Genomic DNA, 12,614 nt, shown 5'->3' on the forward strand with positions numbered 1-12,614 from the left:
CTTTCTTTAACTAGGCAAGTCAGTTGACATCAAATTCTTATTTACAATTGACACCCTACCCAGTCAAATTTGCGCTGCCCTATGGCAGCGCAAAAAACTCACGAGTTTGGGGAGTTTCTCCCATTCTTCTCTGCAGATCTGCTCAGGCTCTGTCGGGTTGGATGGACGCCTTGCACTGAGATGCAGTGCCTTAGCCCGCTGCACCACTCGGGATCCCATACTGTAATGGTCAGGGATTGTTCAGAAAGTCGTTTTATTCATTGAATTGTTTGTGTCAATTTAAGAAGAATATGAATAATGAGCAAAAATGTAGCGCAATGGTCATCAAGCCAAAAACGCCATAAAAGGCCCCAGACAGAAGTAAATTAATTCACAAATATAATTTTATATATATCTTGAATGACCACTTTTTTTCACGAATGTAATGATATAATCGTCAAGCACGTTCAAAAGATTAGGGGACATGACCCGGAAGTGAAGATGTCATCACGAAAGATGGGGATTCAATTAAGACGTTTCACTCAGGCTGTTAACCCTTTTTTTTTTTTTTACTTCTGTCTGCTTAACGGGGTGGCTGTCCCATAGGCACCAATGTGATAGCAGCTGGGTCTGGTCTGCTTAGTTAATTGATTCGATATGAACCAGTAAGAATAATCGAGTAGGATGTCTCACTTGCTTCTGACGTCTCTTTCACAGAGAATATCCCATATAAATAGTTAGAGGACACATTGTATCTGTCCCATGATGGTGTCTGTGAGAACATGGACAGTGCCATTGAGGCCATCTCAATTTTGAACAGAACCCTTGGATGGAATTAGGAGATCCTTAACCCATAGGGAGTTCCACCCAGTTGACTACTTAACAATTGTGAAAGTCCTCAATTGTGCTGCCCATGCGAAAGTAAACTTTTTGGCACTAGAGTCCTCTAGCTCTATGGTATATCAAGAACTAGGGAAAATACGTTTTGCGTAACCTGATACCCCAGGTCGGCAGATTATACACATTTTAGGCCTTTTGAAGGCCCTCGGATCAAATCTCCCACTTAGTCTTAAATTAGCTGACCACTATCTAAACGTGTTACCAAAATCAAACTACTGGCCCCATTGATTCTGTTAGGCAGTCTCACTCAGATATATTCAAAACATTTCTCTCCAACCTATGGCAAAATGTGTAGAATGCAGGTAATTAGTAATACAATTGCAAAATCCTCTGCCCCTTGGCAAAATTGAAGCAAATTTGCTTTAAAACTGAAACATTCTCTCCACCCCATGACAAAATGTGGAGAATTGCACGACATTACCTCTAAAAATGTCTCTCCAGTAGCAAGAGGAAGTCCACTAAAATGTTTTGCTTGCAATATGGGGGAGAGTGAGGTATGGAAGTGGGTCTGTGGCATGGAGGTTTGGTCTGTACCAAACCTCCATGCCAAAACTTGACTTATTTCTGGCAGACCTCAAACAAGAATATAACGAAATGGTCTACTCACTGCATCTTTATTTAATGGAAACTGTTCATATGGTAAACTAAACAAAGCAGTTATTTTGTGAGAGTTGGGCCTCAAAACATTGTCAGTGGGTCAGAGTGTTAGCTACGATATATGAGACTTCGATGAGTCACCGGATTCCATTATCAGGCACTAGTAGGAATGTGCCTTGCACAAATTTGACTTATGCGCACTCTTATTTAGATAATTCCCCTCACAAAAAATAAAATAACTGTCCTTCTCAATCTGTGTATAAGGGAAGCCTGCTTAATTTCCCTTCATTGAATTGAGGAATTGGGTGTGAAAACACATTTTTAAAAAAAGTCAAGGCCAATGGCAAATAATTTATTCTCCAGGACTCAAAATGTAGACAAACTTTTGTTCCTTAAAATCTCAGTCTTGGACAGTGTACATCTTCAAGTATCTAAAACATACATAGCAGCTATTATCAGTTCAAATTACTGACCAGCCTTGGCTTTACAGATTGGGCCACTGGGGTTATGTGCTTTGTGTATACAGGGTAATGACATTGGGTTTAATCGACTTCCTCAATGGTGGGGCCTGAGGATCCACCACCTCCAGGAGCAGCACCGGCACCGCCAGCACCTGGGAAGCCTCCAGGCATTCCTCCGGGCATACCGCCTGTCATCCCACCGGCACTCTGGTACAGCTTGGTGATGATGGGGTTGCACACCTTCTCCAGCTCCTGTTGCTGGTGCTCATACTCTTCCTTCTCCGCAGTCTGAAACAAAGACACAGGTTAAGATTAATTGATTTCCCTTCTTGACACGTTATGGTAATAACTTGGTTTTAAAATAATGGGCACATCAATATACTGTACCTGGTTCTTATCCAGCCAGGCAATGATCTCGTTGCACTTGTCCAGAATCTTGGTCTTGTCCTCGTCGCTGATCTTGCCCTGCAGTTTCTCATCCTCCACGGTGGATTTCATGTTGAAAGAGTATGACTCTAGTGAGTTCTTAGACGAGACCTTGTCACGCTGCACATCATCCTCACACTTGTACTTCTCAGCCTCCTGGACCATGCGCTCAATGTCCTCCTTACTCAGGCGACCTGGTTAGACATTTTTTGAAGGGTTAAGTATCATACACTATCCAAGTGTGCATATTGTAATCAAATTTCACTTTGGTCACATATGCTGTTGTTTACCTTTGTCGTTGGTGATGGTGATCTTATTCTCCTTGCCGGTGCTCTTATCAACGGCAGAGACATTGAGGATGCCATTAGCGTCAATGTCAAAGGTGACCTCAATCTGAGGAACACCGCGAGGTGCAGGAGGGATTCCAGTCAGCTCAAACTTGCCCAACAGGTTGTTGTCCTTGGTCATGGCCCTCTCACCCTCATACACCTGGAGGATACAGTCAATATTAGCAAAACATACATGTCTTCAAATGAGAAGTACATTTCACTAAAAGCCGCTCAAGACATCCAAGGAATGTAGTGGGCAATCTGTCTGTCAACCGCTGGTGGAAACTACAAATAGCTGAGTGAATGAGGAAACATTGCCCTGAAATGGACATTTCTTGCAGGCCCCCGCTGACCTGAATGAGCACACCAGGCTGGTTGTCTGAGTAGGTGGTGAAGGTCTGGGTCTGCTTGGTTGGGATGGTGGTATTACGTTTGATCAGGACGGTCATGACACCTCCGGCGGTCTCAATACCCAGGGACAGGGGTGTGACGTCCAGCAAAAGCAGGTCCTGGACATTCTCAGACTTGTCACCTGAGAGTATGGCTGCCTGGACAGCTGAAAATGAGAATGGGAGGTTAGACACATGGAAAAACATGACTGTAGACGCACTGTGCCATTGTCGCTCAGACATCCAAGGAAGGATTTGGGCCATCTTTGGTCTTTCAACCTCTGGTGGAAACTACGAATGGCAGGAGTAAACTTCATCACAGCGAAACTATTGATTTAAGGCTCATTATAGAAGCCCATTGGCCACAGAGCAAACAAGATGATCAGTGATTCACCTGCGCCATAGGCCACAGCTTCGTCGGGGTTGATGCTTTTGTTGAGCTCTTTGCCGTTGAAGAAATCTTGGAGCAGTTTCTGGATCTTGGGGATACGAGTGGAGCCTCCGACCAGGACGATGTCGTGTACCTGGGCTTTGTCCATCTTGGCGTCGCGGAGGGATTTCTCCACTGGGTCAAGGGTGCCACGGAAAAGGTCTGCATTGAGCTCCTCAAAGCGAGCCCTGGTGATGGAGGTGTAGAAGTCGATTCCCTCGTACAAAGAGTCGATCTCGATGCTGGCCTGGGTGCTGGAGGACAGGGTGCGCTTTGCCCTCTCACATGCGGTGCGGAGACGGCGAACAGCCCTCTTGTTGTCGCTGATGTCTTTCTTGTACTTGCGCTTGAACTCCGCGATGAAGTGGTTGACCATGCGGTTGTCAAAGTCTTCTCCACCCAGATGAGTGTCTCCAGCAGTGGACTTTACCTCAAAGATGCCATCCTCGATGGTCAGGATGGACACGTCAAAGGTCCCGCCACCCAGATCAAAGATAAGGACATTCCTTTCAGCACCGACCTGAAACAGAAGAGAAAATTCAGTATTTGCACACAAACTACAAACCAAATGACAAATGGCTATGCATTCCAGGGCTAGGGTCAATTAAAACTGAAATTTAACACAAAAAAAGGAATCTATTTTCATTGATTTCTCAAAAAAACTGAGTAGAATCTATTTATTTCAAAAGTTATTCAATTGAGTTTAAAACATTTTTTTTTAAGTGGTAATTGTTTAAATCACTTCCTGAATTAACCGCCATCAAAATCGACCCTAGCTGGTGTATTCACTCCGACATCCAGGAAGGTGTTGGGCCATCTTTGGTTTTACAACCTCTGGTGGAAACTATGAATGGCAGGCATAAACTTAACCATAGGGACAAACTAGATTTAATGTGCTATCAACTAATTGAAATGAACAAATGATCTTTAAAGGATCATTACAATTTCAATAAAACACAACTAGACCTTAACCTCTAAAAGAAATGAGTCTCACCTTCTTGTCCAAGCCATAAGCAATAGCGGCAGCAGTTGGCTCATTGATGATTCGCAAAACGTTCAGACCAGAGATTGTTCCAGCATCTTTGGTTGCTTGGCGCTGAGAGTCATTGAAGTAAGCTGGAACTGTTACAACCGCGTTTGATACAGTCTACAAAGAAAGATGGGTGGGAATGAATAGACTGTCAATAATACCCTGAAATAGACTGAACCCACCACAATTTCAAAGTGGAACATTTTTGGATGAGATCAATTTGACGTCAACCTTTTCACCCACTCAAAAAGGACAGCCAGAAGTTTGAATTCCAAATGTGTTATCACTATGCTTTCAACCATCTAACCATGTGTAAGGTCTTAAAGCCTAACCAAATTGCAACAAAAACAGTGTCTAATTTCTGGTTAAGTTGTCTTCCAAATGTGTCATCACTGCACATTCAACCATTTAAAAAGTTCAAATGGGAATAAAATGTGCTTCATATAATGGCACTGGCAGGACACTGACATTCCGCGTCTTGCAGGAAATCAGGCAAAGCGAGCAGTATGGCTGGTGGCATTGTCATGCTGGAGGGTCTGGTCAGGATGAGCCTGCAGGAAGGGTACCACATGAAGGAGGATGTCTTCCCTGTAATGCACAGCATTGGGATTGCCTGCAATGACAAGCTCAGCCCGGGTGATGCCGTGACACACCGCCCCAGACTATGACGGACCCTCCACCTCAATCTATCCCGCTCCAGAGTACAGGCATCAGTGTAACGCTCATTCTTTCAATGATAACCGCGAATCCGACCATCACCCCTGGTGAGACAAAACCGCGGCTCGTCAGTGAAGAGCACTTTTTGCCAGTCCGGTCTGATCCAGCAACGGTGGATTTGTGCCCATAGGTGACGTTGTTGCCGGTGATGTCTGGTGAGGTCCAGCCTCTCTCAGCCTATTGCGGACAGTCTGAGCACTGATGAGGGATTGTGCGTTCCAGGTGTAACTCGGGCAGTTGCCATCCTGTACCTGTCCCGCAGGTGTGATGTTCGGATGTACCGGTCCTGTGCAGATGTTACGTGGTCTGCCACTGCGAGGATGATCAGCTGTCCATCCTGTAGCGCCGTCGTCTCACAGAACGGACATTGCCATTTATTGCCCTGGCCACATATGCAGTCCTCATGCCTCCTTGCGGCATGCCTAAAGGACTTTCACGCAGATGAGCAGGGACCCTGGGCATCTCCCTCCCCAGCGTCAGTAGAAAGGCCTCTCAGTTTTCATAACTGTGACCTTAATTGCCTACTGTCTGTACGCTGATAGTGTCTTAAACGATTAATAAACATGCACCTGTGGAATGGTCATTATGGTTCATTGACCAAGCATGGGAAACAGTGTTTAAACCCTTTACAATGAAGTTATGATTTTTAATAATTATCTTTGAAAGGCAGAGTCCTGAAAAAGGGACATTTATTTTTTTGCTGAGATATATACACACACATACACAGTTACATATCAGCATATTCTTTAAGAGATATCATTAGCACAATACTACGCTAGGGTTGGCTAGACAAACTTCAGTAGTTCCCTTCATAACTTGTTCTCAATCAAGGTTAACTGGGAGCATGATTTCAGCACTTATTTCCATCAAAACTCATGACGCGCTCGTCCTTCTGCAGAAGACACATGGTGAGCAATATGTTCAGAACGTCGAATTGCAATAAAATCAGTATCGAATCGCAATGCATATAGAACTGAGAGTCAATACATATTGTATCAGCACTTACGCATTGTGATAATATTGTAATGCGAGGTCCCTGGCAATTGCCAGCCCTAATATGTATTGTCTATTTTTTTGTTGAACCCTGGGTTGAATTTAAAATCAGTAGCAGTTGATGACTTTGCAAATGCTATATAGGCCTAAATAGTACACATATTATTAATGAAAGTATGGTTACGTTACATTTCATTTGCTTTGTTAAATCTACCGTTTAGAATGACTTGGACAGCAACAGTACATCCATTTAGTTAAGGGATCTCCAAAACTCACGATAGCACATTAGTAGTAATTGTCTGTGACAATTATCAAAGTGTTGCTTGGTTAAAACCCTAGATGGGAGACCAAATGGATAGCTGTAGATAGATTAACTCGCCAGTAGGAGGTGCTGCCCAGCCTGTTTTTTTTCTGATTGTGAATAAAATGTAGAAAATCTGAGATTGTTTCAAATCCAATTTTATTGATCACATACATGTTATTGTAGCGTAAAATGCCAGAGTTAAAAATAATAATCCTGGCTGTATGTAATAACAATTCTGGTCTAACGTAAGAAATAAACAAATTATACTGCAAAGTTGCCTAGGGGCTAGAAGCATGGCTGCCCTCTCTACCGGCGCCATTTTCTCAAAGGTACAAATGCAACATATTTTATACAAGGTTTGTCTATTTGAAAATTGGTTACCATAATCCTGTGGTTGAAATTTCACCATCAAAACAGTTGATGACTTAAAACATTGGATTTGAAGTTTCCACATCACAATACATTGACAAATTACATCGAAACAATGTTGATTCAACCAGTTTGTGCCCAGTGGGAAACGCATTTTTAAACTCACCTTCCCGAGGTAGGCCTCTGCAATCTCCTTCATCTTGACCAACACCATGGAGGAGATTTCCTCAGGGTAGAAGCTCTTGGTCTCGCCTTTGTATTCAACCTCCACTTTGGGGCGTCCGCTGTCACTGATGACGTTGAAAGGCCAGTGCTTCATGTCGGATTGAACCACGGTATCCTCAAACCTTCTGCCAATCAAACGCTTAGCATCTGGAATACACAAATAAAAGTCTTAATGATTGCATTATAGACATACTCCAATCATACCAACTGACCTTTGGTTTCTCACTCAGACATCCAAGGAAGATACTAGAACCATGTTTGGTTATAAAACCTCTAGTGGAAACAACAAATGTCAAGAATCAACTGAATCTAAGTGAACCAAGTTATATCGTCAAATTTAACCATCATTAAAAACGCACACCTTCAATGACATCTAGCAGAATAAACTTACCAAAAACTGTGTTGCAGGGGTTCATGGCAACCTGATTCTTGGCAGCATCACCGATGAGCCTCTCAGAGTCAGTGAAAGCAACGTAGCTTGGCGTGGTCCTGTTGCCCTGGTCGTTGGCAATGATTTCAACCTTGCCATGCTGGAACACACCCACGCAGGAGTAGGTGGTCCCGAGATCGATGCCAACCGCTGTTCCCTTAGACATGGTTACTGTGACAAGAGATAAATAAATATGTAATGCTGAGAAGTCTAATCAATAGGTGGCAGTCATGATCACTCAAGGTAAAATATGAGACTTGGACTGTGGATTATGAGTCAAAGATCATAGAGCAACTTCCTATGTGGGGAAATACGCTGACTCATTCAATTCCTAAGAATGGTGACTAATCCTGTTCGAGGAAAAGTAATAGGCATTCAGTGTCATACCTGCCCTGGCATTGGATGGGCCAGACAGACATCTTAGGCAGGGCAAAAGGCATATGCATGGTGCCCTGCTATGCTGAATCCCAATTCACCCACTTCGCCTCCCCATCTGCGCGTTCACCGCCGCCATTTGCACAAGCGTCCCAAAGTTGAGGGAGTGAAAATTATCGAGGGTGTAGGGGCTAATTAGACACTCAGTTGGCCAATTCGAGCAGAGGCAGCAAGGCTGCGTGCCTCAGTGCTATCCCGACAGGCACTGCAATATATTTGGAGTTTCATAAAAAAGAACTGAGAGACGTGCCTAATTATGTCGCGTGCATTTGTTCATGTCTGATCTCGAGACATGACACATGTAACTGATGAATGATGCTCCCGAGTGGCGCAGTGGTCTAAGACACTGCATCTCAGTGCATGTAGTATCACTGCAGTACCTGGTTTGAATCCAGGCTGCATCACATCCAGCCGTGATTGGGAGTCCCATAGGGCGGTGCACAATTGGCCCAGCGTCGTTCGGGTTTGGCCGGGTAGGTCGTCATTGTAAATAAGGATTTGTAATTAACTGATTTATCTAGTTAAATAAAATATTAAATACTTCCCAAATTAAATGTTCCTGGGGTTTATAGCTTGTAAAATGACGGCAGGATTTGTTCATTTGAATTTCATGCTGGTTTTATTATTGAAAAGTGGAACATTAACTGTATCATTCAAGTCAGGATTGTGTGGGTTTCTTGATCCAATCGCCACTCGTTGGAAGTCACCCTCAGTTTCATCAGCCACACCTTCCGAGCGAGGGGGTGGTTTGGGATTCCCAACGGACCATTGTAAAGGCTAGGCAACCGTTAGCCTATTCATAGATACTAACTACCGTTAGCGCCGATTGGTGAAGGCATCTTCTACCTGGAGGACTTTTGTTAAGAGTCCTGACGCTTGCTCTAAACATGAACATACGTCAATTGCGGAAAATATATTTCATATCAGCAATAATTTTCATAAAACAAATGACTTCCATATTGTTTTTGTAATTACTACAACTTCATAGGCTGTGTTCCCACACAGCCAGATCTCCATGGTACAGCGATTGTTTACGGAAGACAGACGACACACAGCTATTTAACCACCTAGCATGCTCAAACACCTGTGTATATGGGTAACTGGGAGGAAGTGTAGCGGAAGTGTAGTTCGTCTGCTGGAGGATATATTATTTTTCGCTGATATGAAAGGAGGACCATCCGTTTAAAAAAAATAACTTTCACAAGCGATGATTGACTTTCCTAAACGTTAAAACACAGCATCGGCATTGTACTTCACAAGTGGCCAGTAGCTGGCGCCGAAAACCCTATGGAGAGAAAGGTTTGCGAGAGCTCCACTACTGCAGTTCCATGGAGGAATTCTCCATGTAGCATGAGGTTCATATAATTGTGATGGATATTACTCTTCCAACTGCCAATGGCGTACAAGCCCGAAGGTAAAGACTGTGTGTAATGGCGCACGTATAGGGCTCCATTTAATAGAAAAACTTCACAATACCGGTGAACACAACACCATTCAGCCTACTATTATTATCTGTTACCCAGGTTGGCATAGTTCGTCAACGCGATTAATCTAGGATGATCCCTGACCATCTGGGAAGGGGGAGGCAAGTACTTTACACCCTCCCCAACCCGGCTCCTGAAGGACAACGCTGAGTGCTGCAGTACAGCTGGCTCCGCAGCCAAGCGCATTAAAATTGCGGCCATTTCACTGGTAGGCTATGACATTGTCTACAGACTAATCTGGCATCAAAGGCTGTCGTCTCGTAGAATTGTTGAATAGACCTACAGTGAACATAACATTAACATAAATGACCTTAATCGACAAATAAGTATATTACATCTAATAAGGACACACTGATACCGAAGCGAATATATAAACAATTGTAGGAAAAATACATCACGTTACATATGCCTATAACTGGCAATGACGTAGGCTATAACAGATTAAAATATGTTTCCTTTTATTACCTGAATGTGATGAAGGCAATTCTGTATGAAAACTGTTCAGTCTCCGCTACCCGATGAATGAGAAAAGAAGATGCCGGCGAAAGCGTTCATGTATCTTCAGGATAACTTGTGAACCAATCAGCTTCCAAGAACTCCTCTCTCACCTGTCTGTAAAATTCTGCACTTCTAGTACGTTCTAGCAGTCAAAATGATCTACAATCAGAATTTAACCACTATTGTTCAATGCGGAATGCGTTATATGGCCACATGTAAGGAATCAACCAGCACTAGGATCAGTTGTAAAAAAAAATATGCCCCTCAACGCATTGATTGGTTGAAATCTAGCTCGTGTGTTGCATAAATCACTTGAAAAAAGACGAAGGTCGGTTGAGGATGATAGAATCCCGGAAATAGCAAGAGAATATTCCAGAGCTGTCCTAATCAATTTACTGGCACGGTGTCAAAATAGTCTGACCCACTGAACTGTAGGCCTATATATAAATAGCAAATTTGAGTCCCTGAAATTGAGTTTGAACTGTGCATTTATTGAATAAAATCAAAATAACATCAATACTAAAATGTTTGAGGAAGGAAATATAACAATATGCAGGTTACCACTGACCCAGGTTTATTCCACAAAAGCAATGTATTAAAAAAATGAACAAATATAATGTAAATGGCAGATATAGGATACATTTTTGAAAGATCAACAACATATTTCTTTGTTTTACATGGGTGGATTTTTCGTTTGTCAAATTTTGGAAACTTTTTAATAATAAATTACGTTTCCCAGTTAGCAAAATTACGCATTTTAGGCATATTTTCCAGACATGGACATCCTATGCATTTTTGGTGCTGAATCATAGGTGCCTTTTCCACATGTCAAAATATGTATTTTGAGGACGTTGAAATATAAGTGCATTTTAGAGTTAGTCCGGACCGAATCAAAAATCTACGTCCTTGGACGTTGAAACCAAGGCCAGTCCAGACTGCACCAAAAAAAGACAGCTGGTCTGGACAGCACCAAAAAAAAGATGTCCAAAAGACGTCGCCATCGGCAAACGCTTAATGGGATGTCACAGCCCCAGTTTCTGTAAGAAATCCATAACCTAATATGTAAACATAGGGCGATAGTGAGCAATTGACAGTGAGCTGTGAGCAAAATAACTAGGCGGGAAGTTGACAAAGGCTTATTAATAGGCATAAATAAATTATGTTTCTATGGTTGCAGTCCTCAAAGAATGAATTGCATTGAATCAAAATAATTAGATCCAATGATTTACCGCCTGTAGGAAGGAGTTCAGACATTTTAATTCTAAATGCCTACTGCTTACAATATCAACATTTTCCTAAAAAAAATGTCTCTGCAGGACAAAGTTTGTCCCGACTTTCAAGAATGCCGGAATTGCTTTGCCTTGCTTTTCTGGTTGGCTGAATGTAAGTTTCACAATCCAATTATTTTAGGAGTGCAAATTTCATCATGGCATGGACTTTGCTGATACGTTGGCACGTGAATTATTAGAATATGGCAAATATTAGTAAATTCTTGCATTCTACCAATGCTGGTTTTCGTGGGCTACCCGATACATGAAAGATAGGTGGAAAGGCATACCGGCTTTTTTTGCCTAAATGGGTAATGGAAACACTTTTAAAATTGTATTTAACCTTTATTTAACTAGGCAAGTCAGTTAAGAAAAAAATATTATTTTACAATGACGATCAACCCAGACCAAACCCTCCCCTAACCAGAGACTCTGGGTTCGCGCCCAGGCACTGTCGTAACCAGCCGCGACCGGGAGGTCCGTGGGGCGATGCACAATTGGCCTAGCGTCGTCCGGGTTAGGGACGGTTTGGCCGGTAGGGATATCCATGTCTCATTGCGCACCAGCAACTCCTGTGGCGGGCTGGGCACAGTGCACGCTAACCAAGGTTGCCAGGTGCACGGTGTTTCCTCCGACACATTGGTGCAGCTGGCTTCCGGGTTGGATGCGCGCTGTGTTAAGAAGCAGTGCGGCTTGTTTGGGTTGTGTATCGGAGGACGCATGACTTTCAACCTTCTTCTCTCCTGAGCCCGTATGGGAGTTGTAGCGATGAGACAAGATGGTAGCTACTAACAATTGGATACCACAAAATTGGGGAGAAAATAAGAAATAAAAAATAAAAACAATATAGTTTATTATAAAATGGGTTGTTTGGATCCTGGATGCTAGCTAATTGGTTGATAGCAGGGAGTTATAGTGCCACAATCCCCACATTCTCAGGGTAATGCTCGTTAACAGTTCCATTAGATGTATCAATGCGCATCCACTGTCCCACAGCCCAGCCTGTCAATTTATGAACTTAATCCCCCCTGGAAAAAAAATGTCTAGACAATATTTCCCCATGCTAATAGACTGGTTGGTTGTTTAGCAACAAAACTGAAGTGTACACAACTATGGGGTAGATGGGGTTGGCTTAGACTGTGGACAACATGTGAACTATAATTAGTCTCCAAATGTTTATTGAAAACATAAATACATTTGCAAAAAGAGCACATGTTGTCTCTCAAATACATCGTTACAGTTGTTAATGAGCTGGCTAGCGAATTTGAGCCATAATAGTATAGACATGACATCAGTCAAAACACCTCAAAACAAGACCTGGTATTAATAAGAAGCTACAATGAAACGAGC

At 42.8% G+C, this 12,614-nt stretch overlaps 1 non-coding gene and 1 pseudogene across 1 annotated transcript; both read right to left on the reverse strand.

Moving 5' to 3' along the window:
- Nucleotides 1-1,814: 1,814 nt before the first annotated feature.
- LOC135548923 (heat shock cognate 70 kDa protein-like) lies at nucleotides 1,815-10,062 on the reverse strand (annotated as a pseudogene).
- On the reverse strand, nucleotides 3,313-3,406 carry LOC135548955 (small nucleolar RNA SNORD14). The gene has a single exon (XR_010456906.1). It is a non-coding gene; the product is annotated as a small nucleolar RNA SNORD14 (small nucleolar RNA).
- Nucleotides 10,063-12,614: the final 2,552 nt, after the last annotated feature.

The sequence above is a fragment of the Oncorhynchus masou genome, chromosome 11 (assembly GCF_036934945.1).
Source record: "Oncorhynchus masou masou isolate Uvic2021 chromosome 11, UVic_Omas_1.1, whole genome shotgun sequence".
Lineage (NCBI taxonomy): Eukaryota > Metazoa > Chordata > Actinopteri > Salmoniformes > Salmonidae > Oncorhynchus > Oncorhynchus masou.